The following is a 22498-nucleotide window of genomic DNA, read 5'->3' as shown; positions in this document are numbered from 1 at the left end:
TATTGGTGAAAATTTCATTATTTTTGGACTTATATTTTTGAAGTTATGAAGGTTTGAAGTGCATGAGTCGACTCATGAGTCAACTCATGGCACTATGAGCTGATTGGCACGCAAAAATTTCCCTTGGCACGCTGGATTTTTGACTTGGCACGACCTGTGAGTCGACTCATGAGTCGACCCACAAGGCATGAGTCGACTCATGAGTCAACCTCTGCTGATTTGAGCCAAAAAAATCCAGAAATCAAACTTGTCTGGCTGTTGCAACAGAAGTCGACTCATGAGTCGACCCCTGCGACGAAAAATATCCGCAACGGCTAGTTTTTTGCCCGTTTTAATTGCCTTTTATGCTTTCTAAAAATGCTCTAACGGCTCTTTTTCTGCCTAATATGTTTTCTCTTGTTTCTTAAGGCTATAAAAGGTTTCAAATAGTGAAAGAAAATACAGATCAAACATATACACAATAGAGAGGATCCAAAATATACACGAGGTGATCAACGAGATACTCAAGAAAAAGAAAAGAAAAGAGGATCCAAAATCTACAAGAGAGAGACAGGTGATCCACAATATACACGAGAGATTGTGAAAGAGATTCAAGAGCATTCAAAGAGAGGATTTTTCACGCCTATTGTTCAACCTTGATCAAGAGATCTTTCAAAGCCTTCAAGAAGTCTTCAATCAAAGATCATCTTCTCCTCAAGCGTTCATTCAACTTTTTATCCATCTTGAGGAAATACAAAAGGGGATTCTTCATTTGAGTAAAGTATTTTTTATTGTTATATTCGCTCATTTAAGGAGCTGTTATTGTATTAATTTGTGCTTTAAACTGTCTTACTCTTTGTGAGTAATTGTTCTTGTTTTTGGAGGGTTTCCAAAACAAGGGAAGGTTGATCCGAACCTGAAATTGGAGTATTTTTGGGTTGGCTTGTACCCGAAAAACAAGTGGACTAGCTTGGGATAGCTAGTGTCGGAGTTTTCGACGTTTGTATTCGGGTTGAATACAAGTATAGTGGATTGAAATTCCCAAGTAGGAGCTTGGGGAGTGGATGTAGGTGCAAGGTTGGCACCGAACCACTATAAATTCTTGTGTTTGTGGTGTGCTTTATTGTTTCTCTTTATTTCTTTATTATATCCTTACATTCTTGCTTTAAGAATTTAATCTTGAATTAAAGTCTTTCTTCTCAATTCATCATAAGTAATTAGTTAAGCTTAAAATTTTTAAAAACCCAATTCACCCCCCCCTCTTGGGTTGCATAGCTGGGCAACAAGTGGTATCAGAGCCCGGTGCTCTAGTCCTTCTTTGATCTAACAATCAAAGAGCCAAAGATCTATAGCAACCCATGTCGGTACTTCTCTAGCCGAGGGGCAATCTACAAACCGACCTCCACTTTTCAATGGGTCTAATTATACCTATTGGAAAGCTCGGATGAAGATATTCATACAAGCACTCGACTATGATATGTGGAGTATCATAGTGAACGGTCCTCACACACCCACCAAGATTATAGATGGTGAGGAGTCAACCAAACCCGAGAAAGAATGGGATGAGGTTGATAAGAAATTGGCACAATTAAATGCCAAAGCTATGAATGTTCTTTATTGTGCACTAGATGCAAATGAATTTAATCGTATTTCTACTTGTGCATCTGCTAAAGAAATATGGGATATGTTAGAAGTAACCCATGAGGGAACAAATCAAGTAAAAGAGACTAAAATAAACATGCTAGTGCATAAATATGAATTGTTCAAAATAGAGCATGATGAGTCCATAACTGCTATGTTTACTCATTTTACTGATATAATTAATGGTTTGAAGAGTCTTGGCAAATCTTATACTAACAGTGAGCTTGTAAGGAAGATTCTCAGGTCATTGCCAAGAACTTGGGAAGCCAAGGTGACTGCCATCCAAGAAGCAAAGGACTTGAACACTCTACCTCTAGAAGAGCTTCTTGGATCCTTGATGACTCATGAACTTAGCATGAAGCAACATCAAGAGGATGAAGTCAAAAAGAAAAGAACCATTGCCCTCAAATCCACAGCTTCGCCTGATTATGAAATGGATGACTCTGAAGATGAAGAACAGGATGAAGAGATGGCACTCATCACCCGGAGATTTAAAAAGTTTCTAAGAAAAAGAAAACAGGGGATGAGAAAGAAGTTATTCACAAAAGGGGAACAAAGCAAAGAGAAAGAGAAAGATCAACCCCTTATATGCTACGAGTGCAAGAAGCCGGGACATTTCAGATCCGAATGTCCACAACTGAAGAGAGGTCCCAAAAAGTTCAAAAAGAAAGCAATGATGGCGACTTGGAGTGCGAGTGACGACTCAAGCTCCGATGAGGAAACCTCAACAGAACAAGCTAACCTGTGCCTTATGGCACACGAAAATGAGGTAACTTCTAAATCCACTAGTGAATTTACTTTTGAAGAATTGCATGAAGTATTCTATGACTTAATTGATGAATTAAAGAAACTAGGAATGAAAAACAAAGAACTGAAATTGAAAAATCAGTCCTTAGTGAAACAAGTTGAAAACCTTTCAATTGAAAAATCCACCTTGATTCAAGAAAATCAAAACTTAAAGAATGAAATTAACAAGCTGAAACCTATAGTAGATAAGTTCACCTTAAGTTCAAACAAACTAAATATGATTCTTGATAATCAAAAAGCTGTATATGATAAGGCTGGACTTGGCTATAACCCCTTGAAGAAACAAAAATTTCTGAAGAATATTTATGTAAATTATTCAAGTAACAAGTCTACAAATATTACTTGTTTCAAATATGGTAGAATAGGACATAAATCATACACATGCCTCAAATCTGCAAACACAACTATAAAGAAAATATGGGTTCCAAAAGGAACCATTTTGACTAACCTAAAAGGACCCAAGAAAGCTTGGGTACCTAAGACAGAAACTTGACCTTTGCTTGCAGGTGTGTCTAGCATCCCAAGGAGGAAACAGGAAATGGTATCTTGACAGTGGATGCTCGAGACACATGACTGGTGATGAATCACAATTCATCACGCTTGATGCTAAGGATGGAGGGATGGTCACCTTTGGAGATAATGGCAAAGGAAAGATCATCGAGATAGGTAACATTGGTATCACTCCCTCTAAATATTTTGAAAATATTTTGTTAGTTAAAGGTTTAAAGCATAACTTACTTAGCATTAGTCAATTTTGTGATAAAGGGTATAAAGTTATTTTTGAATCATCTATTTGCATTGTGACTAGTCCTATTAACGATGGTATTAAATTTATAGGACATAGGCATGGCAATGTTTATATGGTAGATTTGAATGATTTAGCCAAATTAGACATGCAATGCCTAGTTTCCTTGAATGCTAAAGTTAATGAACTGACTGTGGCATCGTAGACTTGCACATATTAGCATGCATTCTCTTTCAAAATTAATTAAGAAAGAATTAGTTCTTGGTTTGCCAAAACTGAATTTTGAAAAGGATAGAATTTGTGATGCATGCCAATTAGGAAAATAAACTAGAGTTTCATTTAAATCCAAAAATACTCTTTCAACTTCTAGACCTCTAGAGCTCTTACATATGGACTTATTTGGACCAACTAGAACCACTAGTCTAGGAGGAAAATGATATGGCTTTGTAATTATAGATGATTACTCTAGTTTTACTTGGGTTTTCTTTTTGGCACACAAAAATGAAACTTTTCATATTTTTACCAAATTTCACCGAAAAATCACTAATGAAAAAGGGTTTTCAATTCAAAATATTAGAAGTGATCATGGAACTGAATTTGAAAATCAAGACTTTAAAAATTTTTGTGATGAAAATGGAATTGACCATAACTTCTCTGCTCCTAGGACACCCCAACAGAATGGGGTAGTTGAAAGGAAAAACAGAACCTTAGAAGAAATGGCCCGTACCATGCTTTGTGAAAGCAACCTTCCAAGATATTTTTGGGTGGAAGCAATTAACACAGCATGTTACATTTTAAATTATGCGTTAATTAGATAATTTTTAAAGAAAACCTCCTATGAACTTTGGAAAGGAAGAAAACCAAATATTGCATACTTTCATGTTTTTGGTTGCCGATGTTTTGTATTAAATAATGGCAAAGAAAAACTTGATAAATTTGATGCAAAATCAGATGAAGCAATCTTTCTAGGTTACTCCTCCACTAGTAAAGCATTTAGAGTTTTCAACAAAAGAACTTTAGTAGTTGAGGAGTCAATACATGTTGTTTTTGATGAATCTAACGATCTTCCTTCAAGGAAGAATGAGGGTGTTGATGATGCAGATCCACTAATAGAAGGTATGAAGGAGATCACTCTGAAAGATTCAGCAACTCCAGAAGACAAGGATCAAGAAGACAAATAAGATGAGAGAGGTGAAGAAATTCAAGAACAACCTCAAGGTACAAATGACCTACCCAAGGAATGGAGGTATGTTCACAACCACCCTAAGGAGTTAATTATTAGTGATCCTATGCATGGGGTAAAAACCCATTCTTCACTTAGAGATGTAGTTAATCATTATGCTTTTGTATCTCATCTTGAACCTAAAACTTTTGAAGAAGCTGAAAATGATCATAATTGGATTAATGCAATGCAAGAGAACTTAATCAATTTGAAAGAAATAATGTTTGGACCTTAGTATCAAGACCTAAAAATTATTCAATAATTGGCACAAAATGGGTCTTTAGAAACAAATTAGATGAGTATGGTAATGTAATTAGAAATAAAGCAAGACTGGTTGCTAAGGGATATAATCAAGAAGAAGGAATTGATTTTGATGAAACCTTTGCACCTGTTGCTAGATTAGAAGCTATTAGACTTCTACTTGCATATGCTTACTTTATAAAATTCAAATTATTTCAAATGGATGTTAAAAGTGTATTTTTAAATAGATATATTACTGAAGAAGTATATGTAGAACAACCCCCTGGATTTGAAAATCATGCTTTTCCTAATCATGTCTTTAGATTAAATAAAGCTTTATATGGATTAAACAAGCACCTAGAGCATGGTATGATAGGCTAAGCAAATTTCTACTAAATAATGGTTTTTCAAGAGGTAATGTAGATACAACCCTCTTTATTAAAAGAAATCAAAATGATATGCTAGTTATACAAATTTATGTTGATGACATAATTTTTGGGTCTACTAATGAATCCCTTTGTCAAGACTTTGCTAAGCTTATGCAGGGGGAGTTCGAGATGAGCATGATGGGAGAACTCACCTTCTTCCTCGGACTCCAAATCAAACAATCAAAAGAGGGAATCTCCATCACCCAAAGCAAGTACACCAAGGAACTACTCAAAAGATTTGGAATGGAGAACTGCAAACCAATTGGCACACCAATGAGTCCCTCATGTAAGCTTGACAAGGATGATGAAGGTAAATGTGTAGACTTAAAATACTATAGAGGTATGATTGACTCATTATTATATTTAACTGCAAGTAGGCCTGATATCATGTTTAGTGTTTGTTTATGTGCTAGATATCAATCTAATCCTAAAGAATCTCATTTGAATGCTGTTAAAAGAATCCTTAGATACTTAAATGGTACTCAAACTCTAGGGTTATGGTACTCTAAGGACTCACAAATTGATTTATTAGGATATTCAGATGCTGATTTTGCTGGATGTAAATTAGATAGAAAAAGCACAAGTGGAACTTGCCAATTTCTTGGAGTTAACCTAATCTCATGGTTTAGCAAGAAACAAAATTCGGTGGCACTGTCTACGGCTGAGGCCGAATACATTGCAGCCGGAAGTTGTTGTGCTCAAATCTTGTGGATTAAGCAACAACTCGAAGATTTTAGAATCAAACTTAATGAAATACCAATAAGATGTGACAACACAAGTACCATAAATCTATCTAAAAATCCAATTCAACACTCAAGATCCAAACATATTGAAATAAGACATCATTTCATAAGAGAACATGTTCAAAACAAAAATATAATTCTTGAATATGTTTGCACTGAAAATCAATTAGCTGATATCTTTACAAAGACCCTTAGTGAGGATAAATTCTATGAAATTAGGAGAAATCTAGGAATTCTAGATCCTTATGCCTAAATCTTTCTCAATTTCCAAGAATTGATTCTTAGAGCTCAATTTTCAACATCAATCCTGATCCCAAAAGCTCAAATTTATCATTCTAAAAACTTATCTTTGAGCAAAACTTCTTCTCCCAAAATTTTGAATTTTTCTGGAATTTATTCATATTTTTTTTGAATTTCTGAACTTCATGAGTCGACCCCCATGAGTCGACTCAATGGCAAACTTGTTATTTCCTCAAACTTCCCACGGGCTCATTGTTTTTATAAGGGTCCCTGTTCGTGAGACGACTTATCCGCTCATCTTCTTCCTTCCAAAAGCCGACTTCTCCAATTCCTTTTGCTCCAAATCCAAGGATTTATTTCGAGGCAATTCTCCCTCCTCCTCTCCACCAAAAATCGCCACCTTGGAAAGAGATTTTTGTGCTTTCTCCCATTGTTTGGCACGGTTGGAACGTGCCCTAGCACTCCACCGTTCTTCCCAAATCCACTTCTTTTCTCCACCAAAATCCCTCTTCACTCTCTTGTGATCCCTCCTCCACTCATTCACGTGTTCCTCCAAGTCTTCTAGTCTGCTACTGTAGTGTATATGGCTCCGAAGATGAAACTTTCCCAAAGAAGAAAGTCAATCCGTGAGCCTGAAGAAATTATCCGAAAGAAAAGGCAAGCTGGTCAGTCTTCCAGTGCTCCCACTCCAGGTTCAGTATCTGCTCGAGGTCCCCCTCAATCCCTTCTAAGCCCCAGTAAGAATCCTCTTTCTGATAGAAAAGTCAAAACCGGGAAGAATATAGATTTTCGATTCTTTGAGAAAGAGGGTTTTATATTTGCAAGTAAAATTAAAAACCAAGGATGAAAATTCTACTGCTCCCTTAAGAAAGTCACCTATGTTGACCTAGTTAGAGAATTCTACCAGAATCTACATTATGAAAATGGGTCAGTGACTTCAACAGTCAAGGGAATTGATATTTGCTTGGATTCTAGTATATTGGGAGAGATACTTCAGTTGCCTAGTGAGGGTTACTCTTATATGGAACTCCCAGTAAAAGAAGAGGGGATCAGAATTATTTTAGGAGAAACTTATTCAGGAAGTTTAAATAAATTGGAAGCAAAGATTTTGTCCATTGAGATGAGGATCCTGCATCAGATGGTAACGAAGCTCTTCTTTCCTAGGAGTGGTAGGCATGACTTACTTTCCAGCAGAGATGTTTGTATCATGTTTCATGTCATCACTCAGACCCCCCTGAACCTCCCTGCACTTATGATAGAGGCCATGAGAGAGACTTTGAACAGATCCAAGGCACACTTGCCTTATGGTATGGCCCTTACTCGAGTATTTAGGAGGTTTGGAGTTAGCTGTGAGGGGGAGGCATCTACTAAGCTCTCTCATGTGGATACTTTCAACCAACACACCCTACACCGAATGAGATTTACAAAGACTGATGGTGGTAGAGAGCTGAGGAGAGAGCTGAGGAGAGAGCTGAAGACAGAACTGAAGACAGAGCTGAAGAAGAAGGTCCATCATCTCCTGTCCATGACTTCAGGGCAGCATCACCAAATATCCAGTTCATTCCTGATACAGAGGCTGGCCCTTCAGAGTTTACTAGGATGCCCACACCAGTGTATCAGCCAGAGAGCAGAGCACCTCAATCAGAGTTCAGACTGGCTGACGATCAGATCGAGCAGATATCACAGCGTGTGGCTTCTTTGCTATCTAGTCAGTGGAGTAGTACTTCTTTTGCACCTGGAGCCACTTCTTCTGATCAGACCATGACTCCTCACATCTCCACTGTGTTTCAGATGATATCAGATCAGTCCATTCGGATTCAACAGCTTGAGGACACCGTCTGGAGACTGACTGATAGAGTTCTTGACTTGTAGGGGCAAGTCCTTGCTTTGGCCCATCCTAAGCCACAGGAGTCCACTATTGAGGTCACAGACCTCACTGCAGAGGCTAGCAGGCTCAGAGGAGCACTAGAAGGTGGATATGAGTTACTGAGGAAAGAGATCCGAGGATCGAGTGAGCATGCAACCACTCAGTTCACTGCTCTACTTCAATCTGTTTCCAGAGCATTGAACGTACTTGATTCCATTAGACTCACCCTTTCTGTTCAGTCCTTAGCCTCTCAGCGTTCTCAGCCACCCAGTTCTTCTCGCTCTCCTGCTCGTGCCAGAGGCAGACGGGGTAGAGGACGCACTTCTGATCCATCAGCTTCTCATCCCATATCTGATGACTCCGATCCATGACTTCTCATGACCATTACTAGATCCTAGGAGTTAGTGTCTTGTTCTAGGATCTGTATTTTGGGGCCATGTATTGACAATTAGCTGGTTGACTTTTATATTATGAACTATGTAATGAAACAATTATAGTTTTATGGAATCATCTTTTACTAATATCTCTACCTTTTGTAATGATGTCGATCATATTTTGGTTATATATATTCTCCTTGTTGAAATATTGTCTTCCCTTTGTTGTTGTTTGCTGTTAATAATTGCTATATTTAGGGGGAGCAAACATCTGTGATAAACTCTAAAGGGGGAGAAATTAAAGAATATTTCAGAAAAAAGAGGAGTTAACCATGTTTGATGATGTCAAAAAGGGGGAGAAATTAAACAAAAAAAATTAGAGAAATTAAACAAAAATGATGAGCAATTAAACAAAAAGCAATTCAACAAAAGCAAAACCATAAATGATGAGCAATTAAAGAAAAAGCAATCGAAAAAGCAATCCATACAAATTATGAGAAATTAATGAATGAATTGGAAAATTTAAAGAACAATATCAAAAGTACAATGCTAAGTACAATGCAAATAAGTAACTTTAAATTACTTCTTTACATATGCTCTGATTTGCTTTAAAAATTTAAATATGCTCTGATATACTTCAAAATTCCAACTTACTCTGATACATCTTTTGAAATTTTATTTACCTTGATACATCTTAAGAAATTTAACTTACTCTGATACATCTTAAAATTTTTTTAACTTGCTCTGATACATTATAAAATTTGCTCTGATACATTGTAAAATTTTCTCTGATATATTGTAAAATCTTTTCTGATAATATTGTAAAAATTATTTTTCTTGCTCTGATACATTGCAAAATTTATTTTTCTCTTGCTCTGATACATCTTAAACTCAAAATGATCTAATACTCTTTTCAAATCTTTAAGAAAATGGACAAACTATTTTTGTATATGACTATTTATATTACATGCCAAAAGAATCATATTCTTTTCAAGCATCTATAATGCATTCACATAAATACTTTTGTTCAAATATTTTGTCATCATCAAAAAGGGGGAGATTGTTGCTCCTAGATTGATTTTGATGATTACAAAGCAGATTGAAGGGATACAAATTTTTTAAAAGTCTTTATGCTCTACAGGGGCAAAATCATAATTTTACTAAAATCCTGATTTGATAGCATCATTTGGTAGAACAAATGATTTGTAATCTATTGGTGAAAATTTCATTATTTTTGGACTTATATTTTTGAAGTTATGAAGGTTTGAAGTGCATGAGTCGACTCATGAGTCAACTCATGGCACTATGAGCTGATTGGCACGCAAAAATTTCCCTTGGCACGCTGGATTTTTGACTTGGCACGACCTGTGAGTCGACTCATGAGTCGACCCACAAGGCATGAGTCGACTCATGAGTCGACCTCTGCTGATTTGAGCCAAAAAAATCCAGAAATCAAACTTGTCTGGCTGTTGCAACAGAAGTCGACTCATGAGTCGACCCCTGCGACGAAAAATATCCGCAACGGCTAGTTTTTTGCCCATTTTAATTACCTTTTATGCTTCCTAAAAATGCTCTAACGGCTCTTTTTCTGCCTAATATGTTTTCTCTTGTTTCTTAAGGCTATAAAAGATTTCAAATGGTGAAAGAAAATACAGATCAAACATATACACAATAGAGAGGATCCAAAATATACACGAGGTGATCAATGAGATACTCAAGAAAAAAAAAGAAAAGAGGATCCAAAATCTACAAGAGAGAGACAGGTGATCCACAATATACATGAGAGATTGTGAAAGAGATTCAAGAGCATTCAAAGAGAGGATTTTTCACGCCTATTGTTCAACCTTGATCAAGAGATCTTTCAAAGCCTTCAAGAAGTCTTCAATCAAAGATCATCTTCTCCTCAAGCGTTCATTCAACTTTTCATCCATCTTGAGGAAATACAAAAGGAGATTCTTCATTTGAGTAAAGTATTTTTTATTATTATATTCGCTCATTTAAGGAGCTGTTATTGTATTAATTTGTGCTTTAAACTGTCTTACTCTTTGTGAGTAATTGTTCTTATTTTTGGAGGGTTTCCAAAACAAGGAAAGGTTGATCTGAACCTGAAATCAGAGTGTTTTTGGGTTGGCTTGTACCCGAGAAACAAGTAGACTAGCTTGGGATAGCTAGTGTCGGAGTTTTCGACGTTTGTATTCGGGTTGAATACAAGTATAGTGGATTGAAATTCCCAAGTAGGAGCTTGGGGAGTGGATATAGGTGCAAGGTTGGCACCGAACCACTATAAATTCTTGTGTTTGTGGTGTGCTTTATTGTTTCTCTTTATTTCTTTATTATATCCTTGCATTCTTGCTTTAGGAATTTAATCTTGAATTAAAGTCTTTCTTCTCAATTCATCATAAGTAATTAGTTAAGCTTAAAATTTTTAAAAACCCAATTCACCCCCCCCTCTTGGGTTGCATAGCTGGGCAACAGAAGGTCTCAGACCTCAGGGGCAGGAGTTGGAGAGCTCGACGTTACTGGAAGGGGGGCTGCGGCAGCAGTGGTAGCGGGAGAGGGACCGGCCTCATCTTCAGACTCCTCACCCAGGAAGCTGAGGTCGAGCTCCAAAAATTTTTTGGCCACCTTCTCTTGGCAGAGCTCGAACCCCTTGATGAACGCCTCCTGGCCAAATTGGACATTCTGGTCCCTCATCTCTGCGGAGGTCTTGAATTCCTCTATTGCAAGAACCCTGGCCTCCGAGATCAGGACTGAAATCTGCTCAGCCAAGTTGGCGACCTCGGCCTCTGCCTTTCTCACCGTCTCCTCCAAGGTCTGCTTCTCCTCCTCCCGGGCTTGTTTCTCTCTTTCCAGGGCCTCTTGGAGGGCGACTACTTCGACTGTCTTTTCTTTGATGCGAGCGACCTCGGCCCGACAATGCTCCTCCACCTGGACGGCATCCCTCCTCGCCCGGTTCGTTGCCTCGATATTGGCGAGGAGCTGGTGCCCAATCTGCAAGGGCGACAAGGGGATCAGAACAAGGGTCGAATAGTCGGTTAAATGAAGATTTGTTTACCTCGAGGAAGGACCCTAGGGAGTCCCAAACTCGCTACTCAGGATCGACGCGGTCGATCCTCTCGACGACTTCGGCAGGATGCAGCCGTCGATCAACCGCCTGATCAAGTCCCTGTCATTGAAGGGATTCTCTGGCTCCTCTTCGAAACTGAGGGACTCGTCAGTGGTGGCTCGATGGCTATTCATCCTGCGGGCCACCAACTTCCTTCTCTTCCCCCTCTCGACTACGGACGCCTCCATGGAGCGGACCCCCAAAACGGGAGCCCCAGTCGGTGGACTCCTCAAAGAAGCCTGGGGGGCTGTAGGTTCGGCGTCCGAGGGAACATCGATCGCTGGTGCCGCTTGGATGGGTGCGGCCAAGCTCGACTCCTCCATCCTGGCCCTCTTTGCCGATCCAGAGGCCACGGCACCTTTTCTTTTGTGGGCCTTGAGGCCCCTAGCAAGCATCCGTGCTGCTTCGACGTCCATTCCTTAAAAAAAAAAAAAAAAAAAGAGAGAAAGGGGGGAGAGATCAGAAATCAATAATGGAATGAAAAAGGAGTGGCACAAAAAAAAAAAGAGAAAAAAAAAGAGAAAGAAGAAGAGAGAAGAATAAAAAGAGAAAGAAGAAGGACAGAAGAAAAGAAGAGAAAGGAAAAGATGAAGTACTCGCAGGATCCTAGGGGCTCAGGCCGATATTGAATAAAAATTGCTCCCTCAGAAGGTTGGGAAGGGAAGGAGCGGAATAGGCGAGAAGCTTCCGGGCAGCCTGGAGGTCGTCCTCCCCCAGGTTGGGGGCCCGACGGACAGAATCCCTCAGAGAGCCCCAAGGGGGCAGGCCCAGCCTCAGGGTCGGGCAGTGGACGAAGAGGTATTTCTCCTTCCAGTTATAGATTGAAGAGGGGGCACCTTTCAGCAACCCCTTCTTGCCGAACTGAGGGGAGAAATACCACCAGTCCTTCGTCGAATGATGACACTTGAAAGTATAGAAGTGCCTAAACAGAGAGAGGGACGGTCGGACCTCGACTACGTGGAAAAGGGAGAGAAACCCTATCAAAAACCTAAAAGAATTCGGAGCAACAGAAGCCAAAGAGATGTCTAAGAAGCGAAAGAAGGCGACAACAAAGGACGGAAGCGAAAGTTGGAGTCCGGCACGGAACACCTCCTGATACAGGCAAAAACGATCGGGTGGGGAAGTGCTAGCCCGGTCGGAGGGGCCAGGCAGCTCCAGGTCGTACTTCGGAGGAACTCCATACTGAACCCTTATCAGAAGGAGTTCATCCAGAGTCAGAGAGCATGGAATGGCATCCAGCGCAAAAATCGAGTGAAGCCCAGCCCCAGATGCGGGTTCATCTACAGAACGAGGGACCTGGGGGGTTGAGGCGGAAGAACTCCCAGAACCGCTGGGAGCGGAAGAGCCGGAAGATATTTCGAAAAACTTCGAATGAAGACTCTAAAGATCCTGAAGAAGACGGACAGGACAAAGGACGAGAGGTCATAGGAGACTAACTCAGAGGAATACAATAGAGAAAAAAAAATGGCAAAGAAAAGGCCCCTAAGTGGCGGGAAGAAAGACGAAGGTTCTGGGACTAACCTAGATCGCTCTGAGGGATGTAGAGGGGTGAGGACAGGGACGACTCGAAGGGCGCCTATGGCCCGAGAAGTTGCCAAGAGAAACAGGGCTCTCGAAGAAAGGGCAGATACTGATAGAACTTTGAAGCGGAATAGGGCCCCTAAAGGTGGAAGGATGGGTTTAAATAGACCCTGGGATTCGGCGCCATAATGATCGCGAATCCCCCCAGGCCGGCCCACACTTGACACGTGTCCCACTCGCCATGGTAGGTGGCTAAAAGCGGCTGACGGTTGGCAGGGCCATTATTGCACCGTATCTGGGCCAGTGTACCAGCAAAAATTTTGAAGGGTCCCTTCGTATCGCCCCGATTCAAAAAGACTCCAGCACGTGCACATTTAATGCCAAAATATCTGGGGGCGATCGTGCGCAGGATTCGAGGGGACAACTTCGGCTATACCAATCTCTCTGTACTTTCTTCATTCAAAATTCAAACTCGAAAGTAGGGGTCTGGTGTTGGGTATAAAATACCCTCAGCCAAAGTTCTCAGCGAAATTGACCCTTGCAGGCTCCGTCCCCGACTTCAACAGCAGGAAGACTCCGCCTGGACTCCTACGGGAGCTGGGCTCCGTCACCAACTTCAACTGCAGGAAGACTCCGCTCGGACTCATACGAGAGTCGGGCTCCGTCACCAACTTCATCTGCAGGAAGACTCCGCCCGGACTCCTACGGGAGCCGGGCTCCGTCACCAACTTCAACTGCTGGTAAGCTTCGTCCGGACTCCTACGGGAGCCGGACTTCGCACCTGACTTTAATTGTAGGAAGAATCCGCCCAGACTCCTACGGGAGCCGGGCTCCGTCACCAACTTCAACTGTAGGAAGACTCCGCCCGGACTCCTACGGGAGCCGGGCTCTGTCACCAACTTCAACTGCAGGAAGACTCCGCCCGGACTCCTACGGGAGCCGGGCTCTGTCACCGACTTCAATTGCAGGAAGACTCCGCCCGAACTCCTATGGGAGCCGGGCTCCGTCACCAACTTCAACTACTGGTAAGCTCCGTCCGGACTCCCACGGGAGTCGGACTTCGCACCCGACTTCAACTGCAGGAAGACTCCACCCGGACTCCTACGGGAGCCGGGTTCTGTCACCAACTTCAACTGCAGGAAGACTCCGCCCGGACTCCTACGGGAGCCGGGCTCCGTCACCAACTTCAACTGCAGAAAGACTCCGCCTGGACTCCTATGGGAGCCAGGCTCCGTCACCAACTTCAACTGCAGGAAGACTCCGCTCGGACTCCTACGGGAGCCGGGCTCCATCACCAACTTCAACTGCAGGAAGACTCCTCCCGGACTCCTACGGGAGCCGAGCTCCGTCACCAACTTCAACTGCTGGTAAGCTCCGTCCGGACTCCTACGGGAGCCGAACTTCGCACCCGACTTCAACTGCAGGAAGACTCCGCCCGGACTCCTACGGGAGCCAGGCTCCATCACCAACTTCAACTGCAGGAAGACTCCACCCGGACTCCTACGGAAGTCGGGCTCCGTCACCAACTTCAACTACAGGAAGACTCCGCCCGGACTCCTACAGGAGCCGGGCTCCGTCACCAACTTCAACTGCTGGTAAGCTCCGTCCGAACTCCAATGGGAGCCGGACTTCGCACCCGACTTCAACTGCAGGAAGACTCCGCCCGGACTCCTACGGGAGCTGGGCTCCGTCACCAACTTCAACTGCAGGAAGACATCGCCCGGACTCCTACGGGAGCCAGGCTCCGTCACCAACTTCAACTGCACGAAGACTCCGTCCGGACTCCTACGGGAGCCGGGCTCCGTCACCAACTTCAACTGCAGGAAGACTCCGTCCGGACTCCTATGGGAGCCGGGCTCCGTCACCAACTTCAACTGCAGGAAGGCTCCGCCCGGACTCCTACGGGAGTCGGGCTCCGTCACCAACTTCAACTGCAGGAAGACTCCGCCCGGACTCCTACGGGAGCCGGGCTCCGTCACCAACTTCAACTGCAGGAAGACTCCACCCAGACTCCTACGGGAGCCGGGCTCCGTCACCAACTTCAACTGTTGGTAAGCTCCGTTCGGACTCCTACGGGAGCCAGACTTCGCACCCAACTTCAACTGCAGGAAGACTCCGTCCGGACTCCTACGGGAGCTGGGCTCCGTCACCAACTTCAACTGCAGGAAGACTCCGTCCGGACTCCTATGGGAGCCGGGCTCCGTCACCAACTTCAACTGCAGGAAGACTCTGCCCAGACTCCTACGGGAGCCGGGCTCCGTCACCAACTTCAACTGCTGGTAAGCTCCGTCCGGACTCCTACGGGTGCCGGACTTCGCACCCAACTTCAACTGCAGGAAGACTCCGCCCGGACTCCTACGGGAGCCGGGCTCCATCACAAACTTCAACTGCAGGAAGACTCCACCCAGACTCCTACGGGAGCCGGGTTCCGTCACCAACTTCAACTGCAGGAAGACTCCGCCCGAATTCCTACGGGAGCCGGGCTCTGTCACCAACTTCAACTGTTGGAAGACTCCACCCAGACTGCTATGGGAGCCGGGCTCCGTCACCAACTTCAACTGCAGGAAGGCTCCTCTCGGACTCCTACGGGAGCCGGGCTCCGTCACCAACTTCAACTGCAGGAAGGCTCCTCTCGGACTCCTACGGGAGCCGGGCTCCGTCACCAACTTCAACTGCAGGAAGACTCCGCCCGGACTCCTACGGGAGCCGGGCTCCGTCACCAACTTCAACTGCAAGAAGACTCTGCCCGAACTCCTACGGGAGCCGGGCTCCGTCACCAACTTCAACTGCAGGAAGACTCCGTCCGGACTCCTACGGGAGTCGGGCTCCATCACCAACTTGAACTGCAGGAAGACTTCGCCCGGACTCCTACGGGAGCCGGGCTCCATCACCAACTTCAACTGCTGGTAAGCTCCGTCCGGACTCCTACGGGAGCCAGACTTCGCACCTGACTTCAACTGCAGGAAGACTCCACCCGGACTCCTACGGGAGCTGGGCTCCATCACCAACTTCAACTGTTGGTAAGCTCCGTCCGGACTCCTATGGGAGTCGGACTTCGCACCTAACTTTAATTGCAGGAAGACTCCGCCCGGACTCCTACGGGAGCCGGGCCTCATCCTCGATTTCAACTGCCGGTGAGCTCCGCCCAGACCCCTACGGGAGCCAGACTTCGCCCCTTGCTGTGACTGAAGGAAGACTCCATCCGAACTCTTGCGAAAGTCGGATTCCGAGCTCCTCTTGGACAGATGGCTAACTACCTCTCTCCGCCAGACACTCCAGTCGGACATCAGCCGGCAAACCTTCGCCCCCTGGCGTGCTACAGTAACGACCGCGATTCTGCTCCATTCCCTGCGGCAGATTCCACGCGGCTCCATCACCCCACAACCCTGCTCCACCTCCTGCGACAGATTCCACGCGGCTCCATCACTCTCTGGCAGGCCGTAATAATGGCCACGATCCTGCTCCACTTCCTGCGACTGATACCACGTGATCTTCTATCCTCTGGCAAGTTGCGACAACGGACGTCGCTCCGCTTCTCGTGGCAGACTCCACGTCGCACGCTCCGGTAATAGCCACGGGTCCACCCCACTACTCTCCGCAACAAACTTTTTCTGACTATGGGCGGCCCACTGCCAGACGGTTACGGCATCACCATCAGTTTGTTGCCCCCTCCGCCTATAAAAGGGGGAACCCCAGATACGTTATGGGATAAGCTCTCATTTTTACCTAGAAACTCTGCTAAAATTTCCGTTCGAGCACTCCATTCTTGTTGAGGCAGAGAACTGACTTGTGCATCGGAGGGTCTTGCCGGAGCACCCCACCTCCGATTTAGACTCCTTTTGCAGGTCCCGGCGGTTACCGCGACTCCCTCGACTCCAGCTTCTCCGGCGCAAGCGGATTTTTGCACCAACAAGAACTTTTTTCTTTCTTTCTCTTCTCTTTCTTTTCTCCCTCTTCTTAAAAAAAAAATCTGAACCACACACATTAGGGTTTGCATTGATACATGCACGATAGGAGATCTCTTTATCTTGATCTAGTTGAATCTAATCCTAAAATTGAATGGCTGATCTACGTTAAACCTGAAAATCAAAATGGGCTAAAAATTTTGAAGAACCACTTAGGCAGATGAAGGAATATTTTATTTTTTCACCTATAATCCATCGACTTATATCCACTTACCTGATATTCCTGCAAATCATTATGAGATCAAATCGACTACAATCCAGATGCTCCTATCTTTTCTATGGGAACACCAACGAAGATCCTTACAAGCATCTAGATGAGTTTTTAGAAATCTATTCCATGGTGAAGACTCAAAATTTTATTGATGATACACTTAGACTGACCCTATTCTCCTTCTTACTTAAGGCAAAGCCAAGTACTGGCTTGGCACAATAGGGAGATCGATCCGAACTTGGGCTGAAATGTAGTACGAATTTCTTAAGAAATTCTATCCCATAGGTTGAACCAACATCATGAGATGAGCCATCATTGGATTTGTTCAACTTCAGGAGAACAAATTCATGAGTCATAGAAGTGACTTAAGAAACTTCTTAAAAAATGCCCACACTATAGTCTATCTAAGTGGTAAATTGTTTAAGTCTTTTATGAGGGTATAGTGTGATCAGTATAGACAGATGGTTGATGCATCTTATGGAGATGCATTCATGAGTAAGAGTGAGGATGAAGGCTATACATTATTTGAAATCGTTAGTGAAAAGTCGATCAACCATCCTTCTGAAGCAAAATTCAGTGCAGGGGTAAAATGATAATTTTTAAAACTTTTCAAAATTATGATTTTACAGTAAAAAAAATATTAATTAATCTAATTAATTAACATGAATTTATCCTACACTAGGATCTAAATATAAATATAGCATGTATGTATTTAAATTTAAAATTTAAATTTGAACAATAAACACTTTACTGTAATTGTATTCAGAACACAATACCTTTGTATGGGTAGTAGATCACCGTAATCTGATTCACCGTCGGAGAGTCTGATCATCATGATATAGTCCACACAGTATGTCTGGCCTCTACGGATCATCCATATGAAGTTTTCGATCTGATCGACTTCTCACGAGTGCTAGCTCGTTGTAGAGCCTTTCGACGACCAATGCTTGATCGAAACTCCTTCGATCGATGTCTGTCGATTCTTTGGATGCTCTGGATCATCAGCAGATTGTGCTTGAGAGGATGATGAAGATTTTTCTAAAATTTGGTGGGGCTCACGATACTCGTAGCTCACCTTCTCACTTCCCGAACCCCGGACTGAAACCCTAGGAACTCACTGAAACCCTGCGCACCTTTTTCTTCTTTCTTTCTTTTTCTCTCGGAAGGATATGGACCTTCACCTCACGCACAAGATTCCTCACACCCAGATTTTCTCTTCAAATTTTTTTCCATTACCCACGCCCAACTCTTCTCCTCCTTTTAAAACAACAACAAACGTTCTTATCTCTACGTGAGAGGATAAAGATGAGTAATTGCATATTTGAATTCAAATCAAATTTTGAATTCAAATGGAAAACCAATTTATCCCTATCCACTAAGGGCATGAGAAGAGGAGGGCATGGCTTAATTTGTGCATGAGTGATTTCATGACAAATATTTTTTCATGTAATAAATGGGGGCGTTAAAAGAGGATAAGGTCAAGGCGCTAAGATTGGTTGCTCATTCAAAATTCAAATTTTGTTTTTGAATTTGAATGGCCAATCAATCATCCTTATCCACTCATTAGGTGCATTAAAGTAGGACGTGAGGAGGGGCTTTGCATAAGAAAAAATTCATGAGAACTTCCTTCTCGTGAATTCAATTGGGCACAGTGGAAGTGAGGTGGCGCAGGGAGAATGTAACCCTGATCGAAGAGTTCCTAAACCAGTGGACTCTTGACCTCGGTACCCAAAATGTGTGAAATTCATGATCGGAGAATCCTGATTCTCGATCATAGAATTCCAGACATGAAGGACTCTTCACCAGCTATCAGATCAGATAGGAAACTCTAATGTGTGTGACCCCGCAGGTTCGAATCTAAGCCGTAGCACAGGAACCAATTCCTGTACTAATCAAAGTGACCATCTAGCAATGGTACCCGATGTCCGGATAGGTCGAATAGCCACAATCGCAATACTCAGAACCTATGTGAATATAGTTACTGTATAATTCATCCTTTTGACCCCTGTGTTTAGGATGACTCAAGGTTAAACTTTCAACCCTGATCAGATCATCCGAATCGTGCTTAACTCAAACAGTCTTGTGACTCCTCACTAGGACTACCTTAGCCAAGATTTTACTAAATTGAAATACGACTATACACAGCTCCTAAACTGGAGTGGTCAATCCCATTTTGACACACGCACCGGCAAGTCAAGTACTTGACTACACCCAGCAGCCTTCTGTCACTGAATTAGAAATTCAGGTAGTCTAGTGCCTAAGTACAGTGAGTTGCTTGCAAGTCACCATGGCGGCTCAGGTCGGAGGGACATTTATACCCATATTCCATCAGAGCAAATCTTGACAGTAGAAATAGCTCCGGAGTCGGTCACGTTCAGTGCAGATATACCCTTACATCTCACCTGTATGCCATACCAGTGTCTACACACTCTTTGGTTAAGAGGACAACCATCCTATATGGCACACAATGACCTATGCTTGATAAACGTTATCGTCCTTGGTGGCAACGTATCATTTAGTCGCGAACAGATTTAAGACTAAACGACAAATCCTTCTTTGTCGAGTCTAAATAGTCCTAAGGACTTCACCACAACATAGGAGTTCATTAGAAGATGAAATATTTTATGATGAAAAAATATCAAAAATTTTTATTAATTCATAATTCATGTACATATACAAAAGGAGCACAACTGTCAACAGGCTGACGATTGACTTTGGAACACTATTCCCAACAATCTCCCACTTGGTCTAAAACCAATCGGTGCAGTATCTAATACCCATCTTCGACTTGTAGTTGTCGAACTCCTTCACCACAATGACTTTAGTGAATGGGTCGGCCAGGTTCTCCTTTCCGTCGATCTTCTGAAGGTCGACGTCACCTCGATCCATAATTTTCCAGATGAGATGGTAGCGGCGCAGAATATGCTTCGTCCGCTGTGTTGCCTTTGGTCCTTCGCCTGAGCAATGGCTCCAGAGCTGTCATAGTAGAGCAGAACTGGACCAAAAAGGGAGGGTGCTACTCCGAGCTCGGTGATGAACTTTCTCAGCCACACCACTTCTTGGCAGCATCTGATGCAGCGACATACTTTGCCTCATAAACTGAATCAGCCACTGTGTGCTGCTTGGAACTCTTCCAGCAGATAACCCCACCATAAAGGGTAAAAATAAATCCCGACACACTTTTGCTGTCATCATGATCAGATTGGACACTAGAGTCTGTAAACCCTATAAGTCTCAAGTCTGATTCACCATAAAACAAGCCGCTGGTCCTTAGTATTTCTTAAATACTTCAGGATGGTTTTAACAACCTTCCAGTGATTCTCCCCTGGATCAGATTGGTATCTACTCACTACCTCTAGTGAGTAGCCACATCTGGTCGTGTACATGTCATGGCGTACATGATAGATTCCATTGTCGAAGCATATAAAATTCTACCCATATGCTCTCTCTCTTGAGGTGTTGTCAGACAATCCTTCTTTGAGAGAGAAATTCCATGGCCTATCGGTAGATAGTCTTTCTTGGAATTCTCCATGCTGAACCTCTTCAGCATAGTATCTATGTACATAGACTGGGATAAATCAAGCAATCTTTTAGATATATCCTATAGATCCTCATCCCTAAGATGTAGGAAGCTTCTCCCAGATCCTTCATGGGAGAACTGTGACGACAGCCAAATCTTTATTCCCTGTAATGCAGGGATATCATTCCCTATTAAGAGAATGTCATCCACATACAATACAAGAAATACTACTACTAGACCATTTAGCCCACTTATAAATGCAGGGCTCTTCTCCATTCTTAATGAAGCCATACATCTTGATCGTCCTATCAAAACGTATGTTCCAACTCCGGGATGCCTGCTTAAGTCCATAAATGGACCTCTGTAGTCTGCACACCTTTAGACTCATCTGTGGATGTGAATCCTTCAGGTTGTATTATATACACCTCTTCGTCTAGCTCTCTGTTTAGGAAAGCTGTCTTCACATCCATCTGTCAGATTTCATAGTCCAGATGGGCAGCTATCGCAAGCATAATCTGAATGAATTTGAGCATTGCCACTGGAGAAAACGTCTCGTCATAGTCTATACCATAACGTTGATGATATCCTTGGCAACTAGACGGGGCTTTATAGGTTTCCACCTTTCCGTCTGCGCCCCTCTTCCTCTTGAAGACCCACTTACACCCTATGGGTTTTACTCCTTCGGGTGGATCAACCAATGTCACACATCGTTGACCTTCATGGACTCCATTTTGAATTTCATGCCTCTAGCCATTTTTCAGAGTTGGGTCTCTGCATTGCATCCATGTAGGTGATCGGATTCTCATCGTTTTCATCAAGTTTGATAGGATCGTCGTCCCAGACCAAGAAACCATAGTATCTGTCCGGTTGACGTGGTACTCTACCAGATCGCCTTAAGGGTGCTTGAACAATGGGCTCCGGATCTGATCTAATCAAATTCGGTTCAGGTTCAGCAACTTGGCATCGAATTTTTTACCTGTTGAATTTCATCAAGATCGACCTTAGAGGCAACAGTCCCTTCACCAAGGAACTCCCTTCCAAAAAAATTGCCTGAAGGCTGACAAACACTTTTTGCTCATCAGCTAGGTAGAAGTAATACCCTTTGGTCTCTTTGGGTACCTTTATAAAATTACACTTGTCAGACCTAGGTCCAAGCTTGTCCGTAATTAAACGTTTAACATAAGTCGGACACCCCCAAACCCTAAGGTGCGAGAGTACTGGCTTACGTCCTATCCATATCTCATATGGCGTTTTGGTTACAGACTTACTCGGAACCCTATTTAGAAGGTAACAAAGCCGATTCGAGTGCATATCCCAAAAAGGAGATCGGCAGACCAGCAAACCCCATCATGGATCGAACCATGTCCAAACAAGGCCCGATTCCTCCTTTCAGACACACTATTATGCTGTGGTGTTCTAGGAGGTGTCCACTGAGAGAGAATCCCATTCTCTCCAAGATATGTCAGAAAATCATTGGAAAGGTATTCACTCCTCAATCAGATCGAAGAGTTTTAATATACTTTTCAGTTTATTTTTTACCTCATTTCGGAATAGTTTGAACATTTCAAATGACTCCGACTTATGCTTCATTAAATAGACATACCCATACCTCGATAGGTCGTCTGTGAAGGTTATGAAGTAGAAATATCCACCTCTTGCACTTTGAGCTCATGGGTCCACATACATCAGATTATACCAGAGCCAAGAGTTCACTGGCTCGCTCACTTTTTCCAGTAAAAGGTGACTTGGTCATTTTACCAAGAAGACAGGACTCACAGGTTGGAAGTGATTCACAATCACCTACTTCAAGAATTCCTTCTTGAGCCAACCTATTTATCCTGTTCTTTGATATATGACCTAGTCTACAGTGCCAAAGGTAGACTTCTGAC

The sequence above is a fragment of the Elaeis guineensis genome, chromosome 5 (genome assembly GCF_000442705.2).
Source record: "Elaeis guineensis isolate ETL-2024a chromosome 5, EG11, whole genome shotgun sequence".
Lineage (NCBI taxonomy): Eukaryota > Viridiplantae > Streptophyta > Magnoliopsida > Arecales > Arecaceae > Elaeis > Elaeis guineensis.
The sequence above is the reverse complement of the archived record's forward strand: the minus strand, read 5'-3'. Positions refer to the sequence as shown.